Raw genomic sequence first — 22729 nt, 5'->3', positions numbered from 1 at the left:
CACACACTGGAGGTCTAACAGCCCCCACTTCAAACCCAGAACAAAACGGCAAAGTATTCCCCACCGAGTAAAGGGGACGGCTTGGAAACTGTTCAGAAACCTGAGGGGGTTCACAAGATTGGCATAATGAGGTACATAAATTTACATAATATCTGCATCAAAAATAGAAGCAGGCCCCGTTATGTTCTCCTGTACCTTTATTTAATAAGGCTCTAATGCAATTAAACGACTACACACATTCAACATTTTCTCTCTGAGCTATTTCCTGCAGTGACTGATTTCCACCCCCTTCAGAGCCCTGAGTACAATAAGGCACAGAGGAGTTAGGCAGGACCTATTCCATGTATCCTCAGCAGGCACTGTGGCTGGGAGGTGGCCCTATCCTGAAGGATATGTAGTTAGTGGAGAGATTGTGTAAGACATTGAATGTTAAGGAATATGTTTCTGTTTCTAGTAATCAGACAAGACCTACAGAAACATCACAATCCTGCTAGATTTAGTTGCCTTAAGATTCCCTGACATGTAAAATCTCAGTCTGAATCAGTGCTTGACTGTGCCCTCATCAGCTCCTCTTCAGATGATAAAAGCCTGAACCAGAGTGACTACGCCTGGGTTTTAGGGTGCTGAGATCAATGTTCAGAAGGGCAGAGCTGGTCACAGCTGGAGCAAGAGACTGAGGTTCAGTGCTGAGTGAAAGTGCCCAAACCATCTGGCACGTCCTAGCTTTTTCTGTTTGAAATTGATTCCCCCCTCCAGCTATGTACAGAGCATCTTAACACATCCAGTCTTTTCTGTTAGGGTCTCTCTCCTCCCCTCATCTCACAGCTCTACTTTCCTTTTATCTTAACTTCAGCTTATTTCATCACTGACAACCTAAAGTATAAAGAAATGTCATTGATATTCTCTGCAGCTTTTTAATAATGAAAATCCAAATGTCCCTTCCTGAGCTGGAAGGAAATGAGAGAACATCAGACCTCTCTCCGATCTGCTCTGAGGTCCTTCTCTGTTCTTTACCTCCATGTACCCATCAGCATAGGCACTACCTCCAATGGTCTTTCCTCCAAAGCATTAGTTCACCCTCTCATCTTCTGTAACAAGCGCTTGAGTGAAAGGCAGTTCACTGGACTGAAGTTACTGCAGTGCTGGTGTACTCAGACACCAGCGTGTTCTATCACCCCGTATTAACTTTGCAATTGATCCTGCAAGCACGAGCCTCTTTCAGCTTCCACATAAGCTCAATGCCCAGACACGCATGATATAGGATTAGTAAGAGTTTTTCATTATGTTCTCTGTACAGAAATGGTCACGGTTTGTGAAGGTCCCCTTGAGGAAAACTTTTCTACCCAACCTCCCCAAGTGTGCTCTGAATTCAAGTCTATAAAAACCAAACCATAATGCTCCTTGGAAGCACACAAAGGAAGGATTTTATGCCAATGTTTAGCTGGATGTATTGTTAACCAGGTATAGATTTTTCCCCTCATGAGGATACACTACATGATCAAACTATTAGGCACAGGGATGCTGTGTATCAGTTTAATTTGCTTAATGTTGTCCTGTGTGTAACTTCCCCTGTAGATTACAGCAGAAGCATCTCCTGGCTGTATGCAGAATTCTGCATAAAAGATGATGTTTGTTCTTAATTATTGCCTTTTTCCTATATGGAAAAGATGGTGAGTTGACAGCTTGACAGCTTCTTAAAGTATGTCTTAAATTATTGTGTGCACTATTTTGAAGTATCTTAAGGATCTGACTACAGAAACTGCTGGGCCATGATTAAACAGACCTCCAGTGAACTTGTACTGCTTTCAGTTGCTTTCTGGCCTCCTCTAAAACAACAATAGCATCTATTCCTCAGAGGCAGGAGGGTGGATAAAAAGGGCAAAGCCAGCACCCAACTAATTTTAGCAAGTACAAAAGGGGACTCCATGCCAGAGGAGTTTTTAGTTCACCTTAAACCTTCCCCTTGGCATTTCAAGCCCTATTAATAAACACAGCAAACTTGTTTCAGAAAACAGATGAGTAAACAGCTTTGATGGCTGTACTCTATTACTGATTCACCTTCCTTCCTCTCACCACCACCCCAGGCCTCCACTCTTGGACTCTGAATATTTTTATCATTAAGGCAACAGCGCTGGGACATGTTGCGGTAAATACTCAAAACAAAAGCAGTGGGAAGGTCAAACAGCATTCCCTTAGCAGCACAGGACCTCACCAGGCACTCTCCTTGGAACAAACCCCCCTGTATCGCAATGCAAGGAAAAAAGAGCAGGGGAGAGAGAGGGAGAGTCAGGCTGGCACCAGAAATATAATTTAGTGTGCAGGTATTTGATTTGATAAAAACCCTACCTTAATTTAAAAAAAATATATAGATGTATGTATATATGTATATATATAATAGGTTCCTGACAAGGTTGTAATTCATCGAGCGGGGCCAGGCCTGGGTTTGCCGTGTCACTCCAACCTAAACCATGGCTGGTTTGACGTGATCCCCTAAGAGGGTAGCATGTTGCAGCTGGCAAAAAAATAAACAAACCTGAGCTCTGTGCTAACAGAGGCTTTTTTCCCTTTTTGATTTATGCCACGAGCAAAGGAAAAACAGTGATAGACTTGTGAATCTGGGTTCCATTTGACTCCTCCATGCTTGCAGCGACTGCTAAGAAGATGGAAAGTGTGAAATACATGGCCTAGAAGAGGCAGGATGGGTGAAGGAGATGAATGGCAGCTCCAAGGGGATTTTTCTGTGACAGTATCTCACATGCACAGGCACAACCCTTATTTCTTCTTTTTAATTCCCAGGGAAATCTGCGCCTCTGCTGATGTGCTGCTGAGGAGAACGTGGCATGCTCCCTTTGCAGCACCCAGGCAGCGCTTTTTGGTACCACTCATTAAACTCAAACGTTTATTTTAACACTTGTTCTGAAGCGTCAGAAACCCAACGCTATTCCCCTGTAAAACTGTATCTTCTGCTCTTGGGTACTCCTGGCTACCTGAGTGGGTTTTTTTCTGAATACAGTCTTGAGAAACAAATACATTCAGCTCTTTCCCCATCTTCACTCTCCACTGCTAGGGCTGCATTAAGAGCACTACTTCAGGTACGAGTCTAGGGAGCCTGGAAACTACTAAGTGAAGTCAATTAAGAGCCTCAATACCTGTATTTGCCTGTCAGACATGTTTTGTGCATGACTGAACACATGCACAGAGGTCAGCGGTGATCAGAAGAAGACACTAAACCAAGTTCACCTCTTTGCCTCCACGCAGCGCAAGCAGACTGCCCCCAGCTCCCATGTAACCCCACTCCCGCTACTGGGGCTGTCCCTTTTATAACTGGTGCATGAGAAATTGCTTAATTCCCCACAGCAGACCCAGCCCTGTCTCTGCAGAAATCCTTCAACTCCAGGCAAGGCTCTGTGGTTTCTCCTATTGTTTTCAGTTTGTTTTTCTTTCCAGCAGAAACATAAAGCTACAGTGTTGGATTTGCAAATAGAGATGACAAATATAGAGCATCAGACCAGCATGTTGCTTTTCACCTTGGACATGTTAAATGTTTTAGCTGGATGCCTAAAGAAACAAGGTTTACGCACTAGAGCTGTATGGATTTCTTCTTCATTCTGTTCTATCCCAAATAGCTTTTAATCACTGACTAATTTCAAATCTATCAAAGAAGTAAAGACCTTAAATATAAGTTTCTAACAGATTTGATGAAACAAGGAATTGGATAGGGGAGACAGATCCCAAATGCTAAGAGAAGCCTCCCCCACCCTCATGGCAGCACAAAACACATTAAAGGGAGGAAAAGAGAGGGAGAGATGTTGAAAAGCAGCTTTCATTAAACCCTCTGCACACAAAACTACTTGTTTATTACTACGAGAAGTTTTACATCCATCTCTCTGCTTCCAAGATCCAGGAGCTGAGTCCTAGAAACACATGGGGATTTAGCTTTATACGCTCTGGGCTATAAAGTTAAACACACACTTAGCAGATCTGGGTCTGAAATGCGGTGTGTCATGCTGTATCCTCTCAGAAACAGAACCCAAAGTAACATTTCAGCCCAGTTAGTTTCCACAACATCCAAATGTCACAATCTGTGGCCCAGCAGAGAAAGTGTGTCAGTGTTACTGTGTTCATGTTGAAAGATAGAAATTAGTCGATCTCCTGCAGAACCTTGAATAGGAGGATTCTCTGTTTGCAGTCTGCTGCCACACTGATGTGGTACAATCCTCCTCCTGTTTAACAGCAGCACATCCACACACAGACAGAGGAACAGATTATCTTCCCAGCACTCTTGTCCCTACTGCAGACGTAAGCACTGATTTGCAGAACAGCAGCAGCCACATGGGTTCATGTGCCTAAGCTTTATATTATATAAATCTAATATAACAGTGTGTCAAATGTTTGCTTTGGCGATCCTGATTCCTCAAATCCCCCTTTTATACTAATATTTAAAATGGGAAAAGGCTTTAAAAGAATGGGCGCAAATTACCGGTTCAAAGGGTTTATTGGGCTTCCAGCTGAGCATTGCTTATGCTAAGAATGGGGATTTGAAAAAACCCAGTGTTTAGGCTGGTTTATTGGGGTTTATTTCCTCTAGGATACTGCTACTGCAATCCTGGAGGAGCAGCAGGAGGGACTGGGGGCAAGAAATGATCTTTCTCTCCTGTAAATCCCAGGAACTGTGATCACTTACAGATCATAAAGACTGACCTCTAAACTATCCCGATTATGAAAGCTAAGGAAAACTCAGCTCAGCAGAAATGGGATGGACTTCCCAACAGTAACAGCCACCACTAAAAATACGCCTTTTTATTATTATAAAATATTCAGGGAATTCTGGGCAAACGTTTTGTTGAAACCTCACAGTTTATAACATTCCACCCAGCTCGGCTGTTACACACAGGGAGACGGGGGTACATCTGTGTACATGGATGGCTGAAGAGGCAGAATTAGCCTGTCTGGATTTGAAGGCATTAACACAAGGGCAGTTTATGGTGTTACTGTGACCATTTCCCTGAATTACCCTTATCACTTTAAAGGGTTTATCAGCTCAGGACCAGTCCTGTGCTTGGGCAGAGATGCTGTCCTCACATTGAGCTGCTGTGGAACACAGGCAGAGCATGATGTGCTTGTACCTGCCTCTGCAGCATAAAAGAAAGGACCCTCAGGTAGCAGGTTAGTGAGAATGGCCAGAGCAGGTCACCTCATCATGAGGTTGAGTGCCCTTAACACAAGTCTTATCTTGCTGCTACTCTACTCAGCTTTCCAGTCCAGTTTTCTCTCGACTGCCATGTTAAAGGGCAAATCACAGAGCCAAGCACTCCAGCAGAAATACACACAGAAGAGCTACTGATTTGTGGGTTGAGGGAATAAAAAGCCCCATTATCTCCCCTAGCATGGAGCTTTGCTGCACTCTGGACATAGGCACTGTTAAGTGTATCAAATAGCTTTTCATCTGGATGCTGAGTCTGGAAGCACCAAAAGGAATCACTCTGCTGTAATCATCCATCCTTTTGTGTCAAGAAACTTTCTTTCCTCAACCTATGCCAGGGAAGCCCTCTTTGGTGGATAATAACAACTGCAGATCATGGATTTTTAACACGTTCTTTAAGAAAGTGAGTTAATCAAGAGGAAAAAAAAAAAGAAGAGGTTAACAGTCATGTTTCACTACAGGATTATAGTGTCAAACCACAGGAAGTTGTCTCTGGTGGTTTGCTGATCTCTGTGGTCTAAATGAACTGAAATTATTAGGAGCAGTAACTTCATTGCTGGCAGTATTGTCACATGTCTTTCTCCTCACTTGTAACTTTAAGGACCTGATCCTGCAGTGTCTGAAACAGACCTGACCCTACTACCAATGAAGTCAATAGTGAAATTTCCATCCTCTCAGCAATGGAGAATGAGGTCTGCACACAAGGAGAGCGTGGTGTTACCACCAACTGAACTGCAATGAGAGTGCTGCGTGCTTGCAGTGACAAGATCTCAGTTTTAGGTCTCAGGATGTAGGATCTAGGATGCAGGTTGGCATGGATGTGAGAGAGGTCACCTGGCGCTACTGAGCCAAGCAGGATATCAGATTTTAGAAATCCAGCATCTGCTACACTGTTCACATACTAAAAAGCAAACTACATCGATAATCCCTTGCCTCACAATGGCACTTTCTGATGGTGACTCAATGTACTTTACAAAGGAGTTCATCTCCATTAATCCATTCTGCCGATAGTAAACCCAAGCCACATGAAAGAGGTACAAAGATCAGAATCAGCAGAGACAGAGCACGCTGACATTGTCAATGAAGGAAGAAGACAACTTGAAGAGTAAATTATACATGTTTTAAAAATTCAACCAGCAGGTTCCAATTATTTAAGGCAGTGTTTTCTGAGCAAGGATTAGAAATGATATTTCAAATCCATCATTTTAGCATGATGATACCTTTTTAAATGACGGGTTTCTGTTGCTGCTCCTGTTACTCTGCCTGTACTAAAAGATGACTTTCAAGTATTTTGTCTATCATTTTTAAAGAGAAAAAAAAAAATAACAAGCCTGACAGAACAAAGACGACACTTCAAAGCCTTTTGCAGAGAAGGAAGTGCTTTCTAGCAAAAATCATACACTCCTGTCAATGAAACCTTTGTCAGACAGTTCCTCTCCTGCCTTGGCTGCTGTATGGTTAAAGATATAAAAGCAAGTGAAGACAGAAGAGAAAGAGAATCCCTGAGAGAATGAAAAAAGTCATGTCCCAGCAAAGTCCTCTCTTTGCCCTCAGAGTTTATCTGACATAATGTTATTGATAGCTCCAACTCCCCTGGCTGAGGGAGCACATATACCTTCTACTCCACTGAAGTTGATTTAAACCACGCCGGCAATTTGTGGGGCAGTTTTTCACTTACATAAGGAAGTTCTTGAGAGGATTTTGAAGCAATACAGTATGGTAGTTAAAACTGAGGCCATTTTAAAAAGAACTGCATTTCCTCAGGCTGTCCATAATTCTTCATTTTCCTAAAAATACCAGGGAACTCTGCAGCTTTGCTAGGCAGAAGCCAGCTAAATGCAACAGCCTTTGGATCACTCCAAAGCATCAGTGCAAGTTCATTCCCTTCTGACCCTCATGTTCTCAAGTCTTACCTCAGCCAGCTCTTCCCAGCCATCTGGAGTGCCATGTGGAGTTTTCTGGGAAACCACTTTCAAATTGTTCCAGCATTAAAATGATTCTGGGGCCTCCACTCTATTTTATAACATTTCTGGGGTAAAGTCCTTCTGTTGTCTTGTACCACTTGCTACACAACAAGAGTGTTCACAGTTCTCTTTAGTGCCCCTTTTCAGCCCCCCTCCAAGTCACATGTGAAGAACTAACCAATTACTCACATTGGCAATGGTCCCTCTCTCCTGAAGTACCGCAGCAACACGTTACTTAAGATTTGGTTGGCTTTAACATTATTCAGTTGAGTTTCTTCTGATAGCTATTACACTTAACAAGTTTCCCCCCAATAACAAGTCACTTTTGACCTCAACACACCTGGAGACTTCACCCTTCTATTCCACCTCTGACCTCTCCCAATACAGTTGACATTCTGCAATTATCAGCAATTTGTTAGCTTTATTTTTGTTAGCACCCAATTATGCAAATAATAAACCTGTAATAGAACTGCTCCTATTGGGCTGCAAGTTTGTAGAGAGGTGTTTCATGCATGACTGACTGTGATAGCCTGGGTCCAATATGTAGGAGCAGGAAATGAGAAGTCAGAGAACACTTATCCCATGCAATCTCTGGTTATATACCTTTAGCATTTCTCCAGTAACAAGGGAGGGCCAAGATCTGGGATACTGTCAAATGCCAACAAAGAAAACACATTTCCCAAAACCAAAGAGAATGACCTTGATCTGGAGCAGGCTCATCACGTGGAAAGAGAAACCAAACTGCTTATAATGCAGACAGTGAGCATTCACAAGGAACAGAGCTGAGCTGTACCCTGGTCATGTCTACATTGGCTTTTGTGCCTGAATATACTATTTTGTCTTTTTCTTTATAGGCTTTTTGCAGCTTACTGTACTGAAAATAGACCAGCTGATCCATCACATCCGGCCCTCTATATATCAACAGGGTGTTTAACACACAGCTTTTCACATGCACCAAAGATGTATAAAAAAAAACCTGAAAAGAAGGGCATGCTGGGCCCCATTTTCCTACCTTTCTCTCCCCACAGCAGCACTCAGCTCTATTTGACGTGTCAAGTTCACCATCCTCCTGACAGCAAACAAGTCCTTTCCCAGTCTTGTGACCTCATCCACTTCCCTGTCAAAAGATTAAGGCACATTTTCAAATGCTTAAGGCTATTTTTAGACTGTACTAAAGACATGTGGGGAGGAAAGTAGCTCGTGTACTTTCTTCGTAATGTAATAATCTCTGTGTCTAGGAAAACCGCTCAGATTTGAATGTCACTTCACATAATTACCCCGGGTAAAGCTGGATCAGCCGCATCAGTCGGATGGCGTTGTCCAAATCGCCTCCCTCCGGAAAGGGGCTGCAGTGACTCTTGTGGCTGAGAATGCACAGCCACAGGATGCAGGACGTGGGCTCTTATCTTTGCCATTGGGAGATGTTCTTTCAAGTGTCCTGAAAACAGAAACAAAAGCAGTGGAATCAGAAAACACATGCAAATGCTGCGCTGAAACGTGATGAGGTCGAAAGCTCTGTGCTGTGGCTGAGACATTGGACCTAACTCTGAGCAGGGCAGGAGGTCCTATGTGTGCTTGGATCCACTTCTGCATGGTGAGGTGTCTGCTGAAGGGCAAGCTGAGGCACAACTCCACTGGAAATAAAGCTCTATACACCTTCCACTAACACACTTATACTCCTTGCTGCTATGCATCTAACTGACCCCATTTCCACTGGCATGGACAATTCTTTACCATGTCTCACTTCAACAGTTTCTGGAACAAAATAGTCCCTGAAGCCACTTGGGGTATATTCACAAAGGATGAAGTTCAATATAGACATAAAAGGAACAGAGTGCCAATGAGTATAAACAGCCATTTTAGAGCATTTTCATACTATGTTTTTCATATCTGGATAGTGGAGAAGAAAGATAAAGCCACACCAAAGATTCAGGACCTGACTTCTGGAAGTTGTGGGTGTTAAAGCATGCACAAATGCACACACACACAAAACTGCTCCATGCCTTGTCTGCCTCCTGTGCATGAACAGCTCTCACAGATGCTCACTCAGAGCAGGTATTGTTGGCCACAAGATGGCCAGGCTCCTGTGCAAATGGCTAATCCACAAGTGCACTGTGCTGCTGTGGTAATAGTACAAGTGATGGGGAACACCCATCCCTGTCTCCCCCTCTGAATGTCACTGTGTGAACAGCTCTTTGAGAAACAGGGTCCTAAGCAGGGCAAGTCTTTAAATATGGTGTCCTATGATATGATGGACACAGGCACAGGAACAGCACGAATGAGTTTTACAACTCCCATCTAACTTCTCATCTGCACACAGGTAAATTTGGCTCCTCCTCTCCAGGAATACAGTAAGAACTTGTATGTTCATCAGGTTCCATGTCAACAGTAGTCACCAGGCAATGAGGGGAAGAAGATAATTCGAACAAAGCAAAACCCCAGACAAAACACATGACATATATCAAACTAACACAATAAAGACATCACTTTTTTTCCTCCCCTCCTACAGAATGAGGCATTCCAATATTCAAACCCCAAGTCAGAGAAGGCAATTCAAGACAGCTCCTCCCAGGATCCCCCTGATGATCTGCCCACTTTGCCAAACACTGAATTTGCTTCCAGCCAGGCCTGGCAACTCTCCACCCATGAATATGTACATTCGGATGCATAATGGTTCTAGCATGTCACGCTCATGGGCATTTGGCCCATGTAACACTCTGTTTCCCAATCTATAAGTACATGAAATATAAGACTAAGTAGAATCTGAGACATTGTGGAAACTGATGAGGGCTTGAATGAGCTCCTGGAATAAAACTTGAGCCCCTCCCCACCCAGAGCAGTATTTTTAGGAAGTCGATTGAGAAATGTTTTCCTTGCTCCATTTCCATGTTTACTGGGATACAACATTGTTACACTCGATTGCATCAGAAAACATGGAAACAGCTCTACAAATTGATCCGACCACAAGATCCCAGAGGAATTTGCTCCTTGTCTCCAAGGAGTTTCCCCAGCATAAACAATGTCAAATACAAGACAGCCCTGAGAGAGTTAGTTTTTCTCCAATAAGCTTCAGAAATACCAGAATATAGATCAATCTGTAAGGTAACTCTGGATGGATTCCATGATGGCATTATTCATAAGACACTGGATACAGCCATTCATAAAACTATAGAATATATTAGACATCAAAGTGAAATCTGCTGTATTTTAGCAGGAGATCGTGTAACTAAAATCATGATGGGAGCTAAAGCTGGATAATACACATGGTGCCCTCCCAGGGACTGAAGTGTCTAAGTCACTCCAGAAGATGTACCTGCACTCTGGGTTAGTGTTTCCTAATGACTGTTGGGCACCTACATTCTTCTGCTGTTCAGAACTCAGGTATTCATGCCAGAATAGAATTCAAGGTAACTGATTAGCATGAGAATGGGAAACACAGGAGATTAAAAATATTTAGTTTGAAACTGGGATCTCTTCAATAGCTGAAAGCATAAAAATGTACAAGCATCGATTTCCAGACATCTGAGTTACCTTTGCATGTAATCAATTAGAAACCAACTGAGTTTCATGGGAAAATGGTCCCATCTTAGCCAAAAGATCATTTTTGCCATATAGGTAAACTAATTTTTCCCTGGCCAAGCATATCCTCTAACTCCCACCCACCCTCTCTGTTTCTTATCCTGTCCTCCCCGTTAGTTTCAATTCCTCAGTACAAAATCTGGCTGAAAATGGAATTCCCTTTCCAGAAGAAAGCCACCTTCGTTATAAAATAACGATGGGAATTATTCTGACAGAGGCACAAAACAAACAGTAAAATGGCAACAACAAACCTAATGTAAATGAATTTGTGTGGAGGGATTTCCAAGCCCTGTGAAGTCTTTTTTGTTTGAAATGTTCAAGATTTATTTGATCTCATGGTTTTTTTCTTCAATAAAGAGTAAAAACAGTATCATGAGGCTTCAAAGTGGGCAGCCAGGAGCTGTCATGTCCATTTCCCCACTGCTGAATTGAAGTTTTTTGGCAAAACTGTAGTATTCTGCAGGATAAATTCTGATTTTGCAAAGGGCCATTTTCTATCAGAAAATGATTGTGATGGAAAATTGCCCAGCAGACCTATTCAGTGCGTGTGGTAACATTAAATAAGCAGTTACAGCCTTTCAGGTAGACTTGTTGTAAGACTGCTTTTGCCATTACAGGGAACGAGCAGCCTTCCCCATCATGCCCAAGCGAACCTGAGAATCAAGAGGCTTAGTAACAGCAACTCATTGCCTAGTGTAAAGGAAATTTAGTTCTCGTTGGGAAGTCCACTAGGTTTAAAACTGTGGAAAAAAAAGGTGGTTCATTCAAAACTAGGATGGACCACACAGTAAAATATAGGATAACAGCATCTGTTTGTTAGTGCTTTGTAACCCAGGACCTGAAATCACTTGATTCATAAGCTCCTTGTAACTCAGTAAATGTTCTTATCGGCATCCTCCCCATTTTAAGGCTCAGGAAACTGAGGCAGTGACTGAGAGCTGGGGTAAAGCTGCAGTGCTTCAGTCCCAACATCCCGAACAGAATCCTGCCCTGGCCCTCTGCCCTCCCCTCAGACCCAGACCACACTCTGTGGGTATGAGAAGCTGCTCCGAGGAGCCCGAGCTGGAAGCAGTTGGCTCATCACGTGGCAGCCAAGCCATTCCCAGAGTTTCCCCACGAGAATGATGCCTGAGCAGGCACAGCCTCTGGCAGCAGCGTTCAATTGTTCCTAGAGGCTGGCACAGAGGGAGAATTAGAGAATATAACACATATATAAAAAGAACGTGTTCCCTCCTCCACCCTGTACGTGGCAGACGGTCTGTATAGACACTGAGATTAACTTTTTCACCTGAATTAGAACAAAGTGTTTTGCTATTCTCTTGCTCTCTCCTCTTTCCCTCCTCCTCCAGCTCCTCTCCACCCCTTTTGCTGTCCTCATTTCAATCTACAAACCAGTAATGGGTCTGCAGGCAGCCTGCCAGGGTACAGCTCGCATTCACCTGGCAAATGCCGGGATCCTTCTCCTGGCTCCAATTAAAAACCAAGACGAAAAGGAGGAGCCAGGAGGTCATTTTGAGCCAAGGCATCCGCCCAGGGTGTCCAGACTTTATAGGAACTGAATTTATGGGAACTAGAGACTTCCATCACTCGCTTGCTCTTTCTCTTGCTCCGGAAGATGTTTTAATCACCCTAGATATCAGTTTTAAAAGGCTGAAAAGATGAGTATTGATAGTATAAATAAAATGGCAATTGCATGGGAAAATACACTAAGGCCAAGTGCATTTTAATGCATTAACAATTTTACTTCTGGTCTAACAGCTGAGTGGGAAGTGTTAAGAGGGACTTCAGAACACAGAGTCCCTGGGGCTCTCGGAGCAGCGAAACATCATCAGTTCATTCCTGCTCATCGTCCCTCCTCGCAATAAACCCGTCGTATTTTAACTGTCCACTTTGCAGGTTTCACTGAGGAACCTGGTAGTTGTTACTCACACACTAAGTGCTTCTTCAAATCCAACATAAATCCAGCAGCAAGTACTCACAGCAGCTGGTGTGTGAGGAATGCTCAGTCATATGTGCAGCTGTGACTTCACTCCTCCCCTGTAGCCAGACATGCTATCGACACTGCCCATCAGCCACAGCCTTTCTTCCCCACTTCAGCCCCCAAACTGTCATTTCCGCATTCTTCCAAAGTGAAGGATGGAAGAACAGAGCCTTGAACACATCCCAGTGACCTGGCGTGCTCTATTTACTCATGCAGGTTAGGTGAAGTCCTGGCAAACTTCATTTACATTTCAACAAAGGTAAGATGGGAATTCATCCCGCTGACTGACATGGGAACAGCTATAAAAGCAGGATGAATAAAGCAGGACTTCTTCAAATTGCAAGCTCCTTGGGGCAGGGAAACATGCCAAATTCTGCCATTGTTGAATGACTTGGATCACTTGGCAGGGATGTGAATGGGGGCAACCTAGATCTTCTATCTACCACATGCTATTCCAGTCCAGGCTGAGGTACCTTATTACCATCTCGATTCAAGCCTGGGGTACTCATATCTAGCAGCAGAATACCAGTGCATGAATTAATGATTAATGATGATAGGGTTCTTGGAAACAAGTTTTTAGCCAAGCATCACACTTGCAAATGACTCACTGGAAGTCAGTAAACACTGGTCATTAGCCAGCAGTTACAATGCAAAGGAAGCAGCAACTGACTTCAGTGGATTGCTCCCTCTACTCAGGGGGAATTAGAGATACCCATTGGAATGCAATTACAAAACCAAGGCTGCGGATGGGATCAGCTCATATTATATCAAAGCTACTGTTGAGCAACACAAGGCATTACTCTGGCACGCAGGACCAAGCAGTTGCTCAGTGCAGATCACTCAGCTTCTTCATGATGTTGGAGACCAGAAAGTGAAGAGAAAGTTGCATATGACACCATGTCCTGCGCCTTAGGGCTGAGAAAACAATCATCAGGAATCACATCTGAGCAGATAAATACGGATAAATTCACAGGATTTCAGTCCTTCCTCTTGTCAGAGCTGTTTGTTGGAGCTATCCTCTTGTTCTGCAGACAGTGACATGCATTTGAGAGCGCATCTTATTGCTACAAACCCGCCCTTCCAACACAGAACCACTGTTCAGCAATTCAGAAACATCTCCTACATATGTCCTATGTCCAAAGCTACATCACCAGACTTCGCTCCCTCCTGAAGAATTACTGACGGAAAAATCATATATGCATTATCATTTCATTTTTTCACTGTTGGTTGGACTGAACACTACAGATTTCAGTTACAAGTGAAAGCTGTCCTCCTGTGCTTCATTATGGCTCTGAGTGCTTATGAACTGGATTTTAGAATTCAATTCAAAACCTAGGGACACTTTTATTTGACTGCCCTCTCAGTGGGTTTGCAGCCTGTAGCATTAACAGTGAAGAACTAATGTCATCCATCTCCTGAAAGTCTGTGTTGCTTTTTGCACATCTCACACTGCACCCACAGCGTCACCCCCTCAATGTGGGGATGAGGGGAGGCAGGAAGATGTGGGGGGAGAGTGACTCACTGTGTGCCCAGACTGCCAGCTCTGAGCAAAGAAGGTGTCAGACATCACCTAAGAGTGGAAATGAGGAAACCTCGATAAGATAAGTGCAAAGGGACTCTGGTAACTCTGAAGGTTGAAAAAGCCTGGAAGTCAAAAATTAAGATGATATAAGGACCCAAAATTAAGCAAAACAAAACAAAGCAAAACTGGACAATGTTAAGCAAACTACTAAAACAAGACAAAACTACCACGTGATGCCCTGGAAATGCATTGCTCAGTTAATTCTGCCCATGGAACCTTTCCCAGTTCCTTTCCATACTGGCTCAGAGTGACTGTTCCTTATCTGGCTGGCAGATTACAGATGATTTTATCCATTTTGAAAGAGAATTACAGAACAGGTGAAAAAAGTGTTGGTTATTTAGAGCCTCCCCCAGTCACAGCCGTCACTGTGAGCCTCTGAGAGTGGAAGATAGGACCACAGGGGAGATGACTGTTGATGTCATGAAGAAAACATGCCAATATAGGATGCCAAAACCAAGCTTCTGACCACTTGTGGTCATTCAAGATCCCAGGGCACATTTTGCAAGAGTATGGGTGTTAGCCCTGGTACACTGTCCAAATCCAAGCTTGGCTATTTATATTCAGCCTCCCTAAAATACTGCTTGGAGTTGCAACTGGAAAAGTTAATTCTGCTTTTCTGTCTGGAACCGTGTGATGATGCAGGTCCAACAGTGGCATGTGGAATGCCATCAGAACAGTGTCCCTGCGGCTGCTAAGTCCTGGGAAGAGTTCCCTTTATCGTCTTGCATCAGCACTTTAACACCCACAGACTGAAAAAGATGATTTAAAAAATTAAGAAGCGACTGATCTCAATTCTAGACTGTTTTCAGGAAGCCCACAGGCATGAACCATCCTTCATAGCCCTGCTCACTAACTTCAGCACTGCTTTTTTCCCCATAATGCTCAAAGTTAGGTATCACCCAGAGAGACCTGGGGTTCTAGATTTAAACTCTCCATTCCCGTGTTCCTCTACTGCAGGTGATGACCATCTAGTCTGCATGATCAGGAATCCAGCACAAGCAATATACTGGATATCAATTTGCTCTCTCTTCATCACCCATCATTGATTTTGACCAGAAACAACAATCTGGTTGATGGCAGCAACCCTGACAGAGAATATGAATATTGTGCAAAAGGAAAGGGTAACTCCAGTGTCCACCAATTTGTTCCAAGGAGCCCTACTGACAAAATAAACCAGTGAGAGCGTGGGGGCTCAGACTGCAGGTAAATCCTGGGAAGCAGACTGCCAGCTTCTAGGATTTTCCACTACTTTTAGCACAGCAAAGCAAGCCCTCAGCATTGTGTCTTTTCCCATCATTAAAGCTAAGATTTTTCAATGGTGCAGAATTTAATGCTACGTCACCAAAAGCACAATCATGGGGAAAATTCTATTTTCTTTACCTTTCAGAAACAATAAATAGATAAAACAGTTCAAAATTGAAGCTATTCAAATAACCAAAGGCTACGATCGAATACAGCCAAGCCAACTTACTCTGAGACATGGTATAATTCCACTCAGATCTGGAAAAGAGATACAAGGCGAAATGTGTATCAGCCAAAGTTAATATTTGCACAAAAATGGTGAGTCATATAAACTGGGATTTCCTCTTCTAGCCACTTACAGCGTATCGACCGAGTCAAATCGAATTCGATGCAATAACTTTCATCTGATACTGAAAAATGTTCAGCTCAGGTAAGACAGACTTTATTTTGGGCCTAACTTCTTCCTTTGTATCTAACTTCTGGAATGGGTAAGAAATAATCTTGGCATCCAGGATTCCATCACATGCTACTGCTCAACATGATGTACCCACTTCCTTCCTGATCCTCAGTTATCCCCCAGAAAAGCAGTACAGAACCAACACACTGGTGACTGGCCAATATGTTAAAAAAAGAAGCTTCAAAATCATCCTAACTAAAATAAGTTATTCTCCTCCCTCCCATTCCCAAGAATATGACACAAAACAGCTCTATTTCTGCTTTTCTTGACATTTTTTCATGCACTGCTTGTTTTATAAGGGACAAAGATTATTGGGAAATAGACTGAATATCAGAAGTTTCTAAATTAACTTCCATGAGGGCTTCACCAAGCTCCTGTAGAACAGCAGATCCTAACATCTTCTTTCTATGCACTCACCAATCTTGAATGGCTTCTCTGAAATAAGGAGAGTGGGCTACCAAGCTCAGAAAGAGACAGTATGCCAAAACCATGTATTTTTGCAGGTCACGAGAAATAAGTGAGTCCATTACAATAAAGCAGGATAAGACAAGGAAAAGGAACAAACCTTATTATCTTACAGACTTCTCTTTTTTCATGTTCCACCATTAAAGTCCTCAGTTTGAAGTTCCCAAATAAGACGAGAAAACAGCTCTGAGAAACCAACACCCCAAATTTCTTCCTGTTGCTTACAATGGACTTCAAGTTCTAAGCTATTTAAAATAACGGAAGGCACCTGAGAGCCATTCAAGTTTCCTCCATGCTTAATTTTGTTAAGTTAGTCAACAGCTGCTAGCTGTCACAGATGTGAAACATTAAAAGGTGGTGGAAGCTACCTGGAGATGTTAAAAATGTTTAAGCACTGGTCAGGCAACCATCCAAGTCCAGGTGCTGTTCATCCTGACTCAGTGTGGGGAGTCCAACTACACCAACTATTTAGTTTCCTTCTCACTCCAAACATCTATGATTTTATTATCATTGAATGTGTTTTATTCACTCTAGCAGCCCACCAGACCTTACTGAGCTTCCCCTGTTCCTCTTGCAGTTAACAGGATGCCTCAAAATAAAAGGGCTTTTTATTCAGCCACATACATAGAAAGGAATGATAAATAAACAATTAAAACAAAAAATCACTGCTGTAAGTGAAGAACAGATTTCAACTGAAACCAAAGCAGCTGCACTTCACTGGGGATGTTAGTTGTAAGACAGCTGGATGAAACCAAAATAAGCTGATTCACTCTTTATTTTCTTCCTGATAGACTGGAAGACATGCTTCACCAGGCTCAGCTGCTCTTCCTCTGTGAGGAAGCCAGGCCTCCATGGGGAAGTGCTGGGCACGGCTCACTTTTGCCTGCCACCACCTCCGAGTCACTCATCAGAAGCCACGCCAAGCAGTAGTACTGCACGCTCCAGAAACAACACGCAGCAGCAACCCACGAGGAAGCACCACACGACAACACCCAGGTCTGGAAAATGTGATGGGTAACAAGGTGACTGATGAGTGTCAGCAGTGAGCAAGAAAAGCAACAGGTAACGGCAGAGGGGAAACCATCCTCTGAATCTCTCTCCTCTGGGAGAAGATGGAATGTAAGAACTAGGGTTTCCAGCTGATCCCTTGGTCACCTTCTGTGCCTTGTGTGACAAGGGTGAAGGTAATAAAGCAGTGCTGGTCACTGCTGTCAGGACACTTGGCAAGAAATAGTCAACACTGAACATAAGGAATGCAAATCTGGCCTTGGCAGTTCAGAGATGACTTCTGAAACCAAGGGTGTAAACATGAGCATTAACACAACATAAAACACTACAAGCCTGCTGTGAGACACTGAGGAAGAAGCTTCACTCCTGTCTCACTCTCCACACTGCCTTGCTCAGTAATAGTTTAGGTTCTCCCGAGTAGGCACTATTCTCCAGAAGCATGGAGTATTTTAGCACTCAGATTGCTGCTCTTGGCACTCTGCAAGCGCTGGGTCAGCTTTAGAAAAGCATATTTTGTATTTAATCATGTCAATATGGAAAGAGCAGGATTTATGAAAAGCACCTAGGTAAGTTCCAGGCCTTGCTCCCATTAGCTTCCAGTGGTGACTCACAGCATGATTTTATGAACTGTCTGGAAAAATCCCATTGGGATCTTATCTGCATCCTTAAGCACATTCTATAAATTTGAACTGTACAGCCCTTAGAACAATGGGGTGATTCCTTTGGGGATTCCAGGAATAACAGTAATGTACCTAATAATGAAAGCATACCCCTGCCTATGGCACACTCAGTACCCTCACATCAACCTCCAATCCCTACTCAAATACATACCTATTTCTGATGTTCTTTTTGTTTACATTCTTGTAAAACTCCACCGGGCTCTTACTATTTCATTAGCTGTCTAGACTGTCCTGCAGGTAAATACAGGGCACTTTAAAACGGGAATGAATACACAGGAGAAAAGAAACGAAAATAAATAGGCAGAGGAAAATACCCAAAATGCTGCTGACCTGCCCTTCTAAAGCACTTGGTCAGGTATTTAAAGGCACGACACGGTTCTGTTCCTGTGAGAAAGAGCAGGTTGCTTCGAAGGACTGGTTAAGTTACTGAAACAGCTCCATAAACCCAGGCACGGAGCTCGCAGCCACGCACAGAGGCGGCAGGCGCCGCAACACCCGCACAACGCCCTGGCTCTGCTCCCGGCTTCTCCATCACGGACCGCAGCCACCCTCCGCCCTCGTGCTCCTGGAGGCCGCCATTACCGGGTGGGGGGGGGGGAGGGACGACGCGAATCGTCGGCAGTTGATTGGGTGACGCCGTGCGTCTGGAGCACGGACCAATGGGAGAGCGGAACTCTGTTGCTGCGGTAACAGGGAGCCTGCTGCGGCCTAGCCGTGTGGGTGCCGCCATGCCGCTGCGGCGGGGGAGAGCGCTGGGTTAGTGCCTGGGTTACAGCTCATCCCCTCCGCAGGCGTTTAAATGTCTCTCTTTAACGAATTCAGTAGTTCAAGCACCAAAGAATCTAAAGGGGAGCACCTTCTGGCTGAATTCTATATAGAAACACGGTCATAAATAACCATATGTGTGTGTATGCATACATATATATGCATATAACTACAGCATCGTTTTATTCCAGCGGGTCAACTTCGGCTTTAATAAATAAAATGCTATGAAGGGAGGGTGGTCAGCTTGTTTGGAAGAACAACACTGAGCGGGTGCGACTCAGCTTTCCCTGGCTTTTTAACAGCTATGAACTGCTTGATATTTTTGGCTCGGCTCTATTATAATTTTTTTAGGGTTTTTTTCCTTTTAAAAAATACGAGGCAGTAGGCTTCCTCCCAAGACACACTCAGGTGGGGCCGGTTCTAACTGCTGGCTTTCCCCTGGGGCACCTCATTTGGGTTAGAAAAAGGGGAGAAAAGGGGAAAAAAGGGGAAAAAAAGGGGAAAAGGGGGAGAAAAATAGAGAAGAAAAAGGGGACAACTGCTCCCTTACACACTCAGTGAGGCTCAGGTTGCTCTTCTGTCTCCCTGCCCGTCCCTCCAGTCGCTGCGGGCTGTGTAACCTCATTACACGCGCTGGCGTAGTCCCTCGCATTGGCTTGAAAAGGTGGCAGATGGAAGCACACTGACATTTATCACTTGCAAATGAGGGCCCTGCCGTCATCTCCGAAGGAAGAGTTACATTCCATAAGCCTTATTCCAGGGCGCTTTTCTGCTTGCTTCATACTGGGAGCCTCAGTTGAAAATGGACTAAGTGTGCTGGGGTTTATTGCTGCAGGAGTTGAGTGGCTCCCTCTTGAGCCCTGGAGATCTCGACGGGGTTGTTTTAATTCACACGTGTCACCTGAAGCGAGCGGGGTTTGAGCACCACTGGTCCATGTCACCACTGGGAATTGTTTTCCTGACATTGGGCCTTCCTCATATGTAAGTTTTTTTGTGTAATTTGTCCCACATAAAAGCTAAAAGCTGCGCTGGGGCAGCCTGTCCGCTTTTAGCTTGCTTTGAGTTAGACTAAACTGTGACTCCACAGCGAGTTTGGCCTGAATAAAAGTGATAAACCCAGTTGAGGTCAGTCCATCAGCAGGGAATGGGTTTGGTTTCTGCTGCAGCTTGTACTGTTTCTTTGAGAACTAGTGCCGACTGCATAGTAGAACATAATAGATCAAGACCATTCAATCTGTGTTACAGAAAACATGATTGTTTCTTTTCACATCATTAATTTCTAATTTATTTTCTCCTTTTTCATTCCATGAAGTTTCTGAAGAGATGGAAGTGAGAAACAAGGCAACAAGCAGCACTGCAAGGGAATATATAACACAGAACACTATTGGAGTGCATGCCTGAATACAATCAGAATTGAGTAATTCAGGAAGAGTCACCAGATGTAGAAGAATCCATTATTCCTAATCAGATACTCAAGTGGAAGTTGAAAATTATAATTAAAAAAGAAAGAAAGAGAAAGATTTTTTTTGTCAGTTCTCAATACTTTTCCAGAAAGTTGGGCCTTCCAGAAAGTACTCCTGAGAGATTTCTGATCCAACAGAAATCAAGGATTAAGATTTCAAACCCTGATGTGCTTGGATTATTCTGCCATGTGGTTTGACCTAAGTTAACTCAGTGATATTCAGAGGGGCTTAAAGAAGCAGCAAATGTGGAGATGCCCTAAGTCAGAATGGCTGACTGCAATAAAATGAAACGGAATATGTGGCACAGCATATTACAGTCACAGCTTCTGTTGTGTGGGTTTATTTTTCAGTTTGGAAGTCAGGAAACTGCACTGCAGACATTTCTATCTATTAAAATCAAATCAAATAAAAACATAATTAAAATCATACCCAGGGTTCTGTCTCTACAGGCACAATGGGGTACGGTGTTACTTATCAATGGTTAGATCCAGCCAAGCTTAGCTTCTTCTGAAGCATTAATGGCTAAATCAGAAAGCCAGCCTGGCATTTCACCCAGTTTGACCATTGGTTACTTTAACAGAAAATATCAGAAACATTGTGGTCATATCAACGGGATGTATTTTGGCAGTTCTGTTTGTCCAGGGCACATCCCTTAAATTCCACAACCAAACACAATGTTGCCAGTTGCTAATCTCATGAGCACCTTTCCCATTGAGTCCTCTCTGTGGTTATATAAAGCACTTTTCCTTTAGCAAAGGTCTGCTTAAGAGAACAGACTTTCCCTGCAAGATCTACGCAAGAAGTCCAAGGGATCACCAGAGCTTACAGCTATTCTGTGCACCCTTATGGTGCACCTTCCTTATATGCTCAATAACAGACAGGTATGAGGCCAGGAATCGATTTTTTCACCAGGTTAGTGTGAGAAGCTGCCTTCAGTGCTGGATATTGTTTAGCTGAGGGCTTTTGGGTCTTCCTCTGTGGTGTGGGAAGTGATTCATTTCTGAAGATGATGTAAACCTTTTCCTATGACAAACTTCCTATTTTTGCAGAAGCTCAAAACATTAGTGATTGCTTTCATCCTCCCTGAACCTGTTTATTCAACACAGTATTTTGGAGGCCTTTTGGCTTTTATACCAAAAGTCTTATGTTCGCTCCCACTCATTGGGATGTATATGGCATGTGAGTGATAAAATAAAAAGGAAAATGCCTGTGATTTGTGGTATCTTTCTGGACTGAGCATTAGTAACTGGTTTGTTTGGGGAGAGGGAGAATAGGAGAGAGGAGGAGAGAAAGCACCAGCAACTTCTTTCATGGGGGGGGGGGGATGCAGGCACTGCCAAGTATCATTATGAAAATTCTTCCTTTTCATATGATATTAAACTCTGCTCTTGGCAGGTCCCCTGATGCAGTCAGTGTTTTTAGTGAAAATACAGGAGGTCCTGAATTCTCAGTTCATTTCTCATTATATTACTCTGTTAATAGTCTTGGGAAATACACAGAAACCCCAAAGCTGTGTCTGTGCTCCTGCAAGGATCTCTGACTTGATGTTTAGGGTGGCTCTTGGCAGTGAGTCTACTGGAAAAGAGGGGAAAACATGTTTTAAAAGGAATGAAGGATCAGGTCTTGATTTTTCTGCATTTAATTAGGCATTGAAATCAAGGCCAGGAGTTGGACTTCATCTTCCTAAACATGTCTGCCATGCAACCAGCTCTTTTTCAAGGGTTTGAGGTTTGAGTCTTTGCTGAAGGAGCGCTAATTTTCAGCTCTGGATTTGATTCAATTCCTCTCCAAATTCAAGATTTTACTCACTTCTTGTAGTCAGCAAAGAGAAAGTTGACATGGCTTAAGTGTGGAGTTATTGCCCATTAGGTTGGACCACAATAAGTGAGAAAGTAGGTGTTTCTGGTCTGCCACAAATATAAATTAAAGTGAGGTGAAAGGAGGCATGGAAGTGTAACAGACCTGCAGTACCCTCCTAATAGGGGTGAACAAAACGAATGTGAAGGTGTTTCAAATACACATGCTTTACCTTGTGGTGCACTGGGCTAGGAGCAGGCTCACAGTCAGCTATTGTGTCTGAAGTCACTGATGAAAACCCTGCAACTGCAATAAATTTATTGCTTGTGATCATGAGCAGAGCTGCAAGAGACTGGATGGTGATTTATGCTGTTGTGGCTATAAATTTTCTTCCTATCTCCTGGCCTGGGTGTATTTCATCTAGAAAGCAATATTTGATTGATAATTATTTTTTTGCAAAAAGCCGGTTGATCATAACTTTACTACGTCAGCCAAAGAAGTAGAAAAATCATGTAAATCTCATGTTGAATATCATATTGATTG

At 43.3% G+C, this 22729-nt stretch overlaps 1 long non-coding RNA gene across 1 annotated transcript in view; it reads right to left on the bottom strand.

Annotated features, from left to right (window-relative positions):
- The window catches only part of LOC115616762, a 129870-nt gene extending 111185 nt beyond the window's left edge, over positions 1–18685 (bottom strand). The window contains exons 1-3 of the long non-coding RNA XR_003994385.1: positions 18492–18685; positions 8445–8605; positions 8180–8284 (exon numbers count right to left, since the gene is read on the bottom strand). This is a non-coding gene — a long non-coding RNA (uncharacterized LOC115616762). The remainder of the gene's footprint in view (positions 1–8179; positions 8285–8444; positions 8606–18491) is intronic.
- Between the last annotated feature and the right edge of the window lie 4044 nt (positions 18686–22729).

Source organism: Strigops habroptila, chromosome 14 (genome assembly GCF_004027225.2).
Source record: "Strigops habroptila isolate Jane chromosome 14, bStrHab1.2.pri, whole genome shotgun sequence".
In the NCBI taxonomy this organism is placed as follows: Eukaryota; Metazoa; Chordata; class Aves; order Psittaciformes; family Psittacidae; genus Strigops; species Strigops habroptila.
This window is presented reverse-complemented; position numbering and strand designations above follow the sequence as displayed.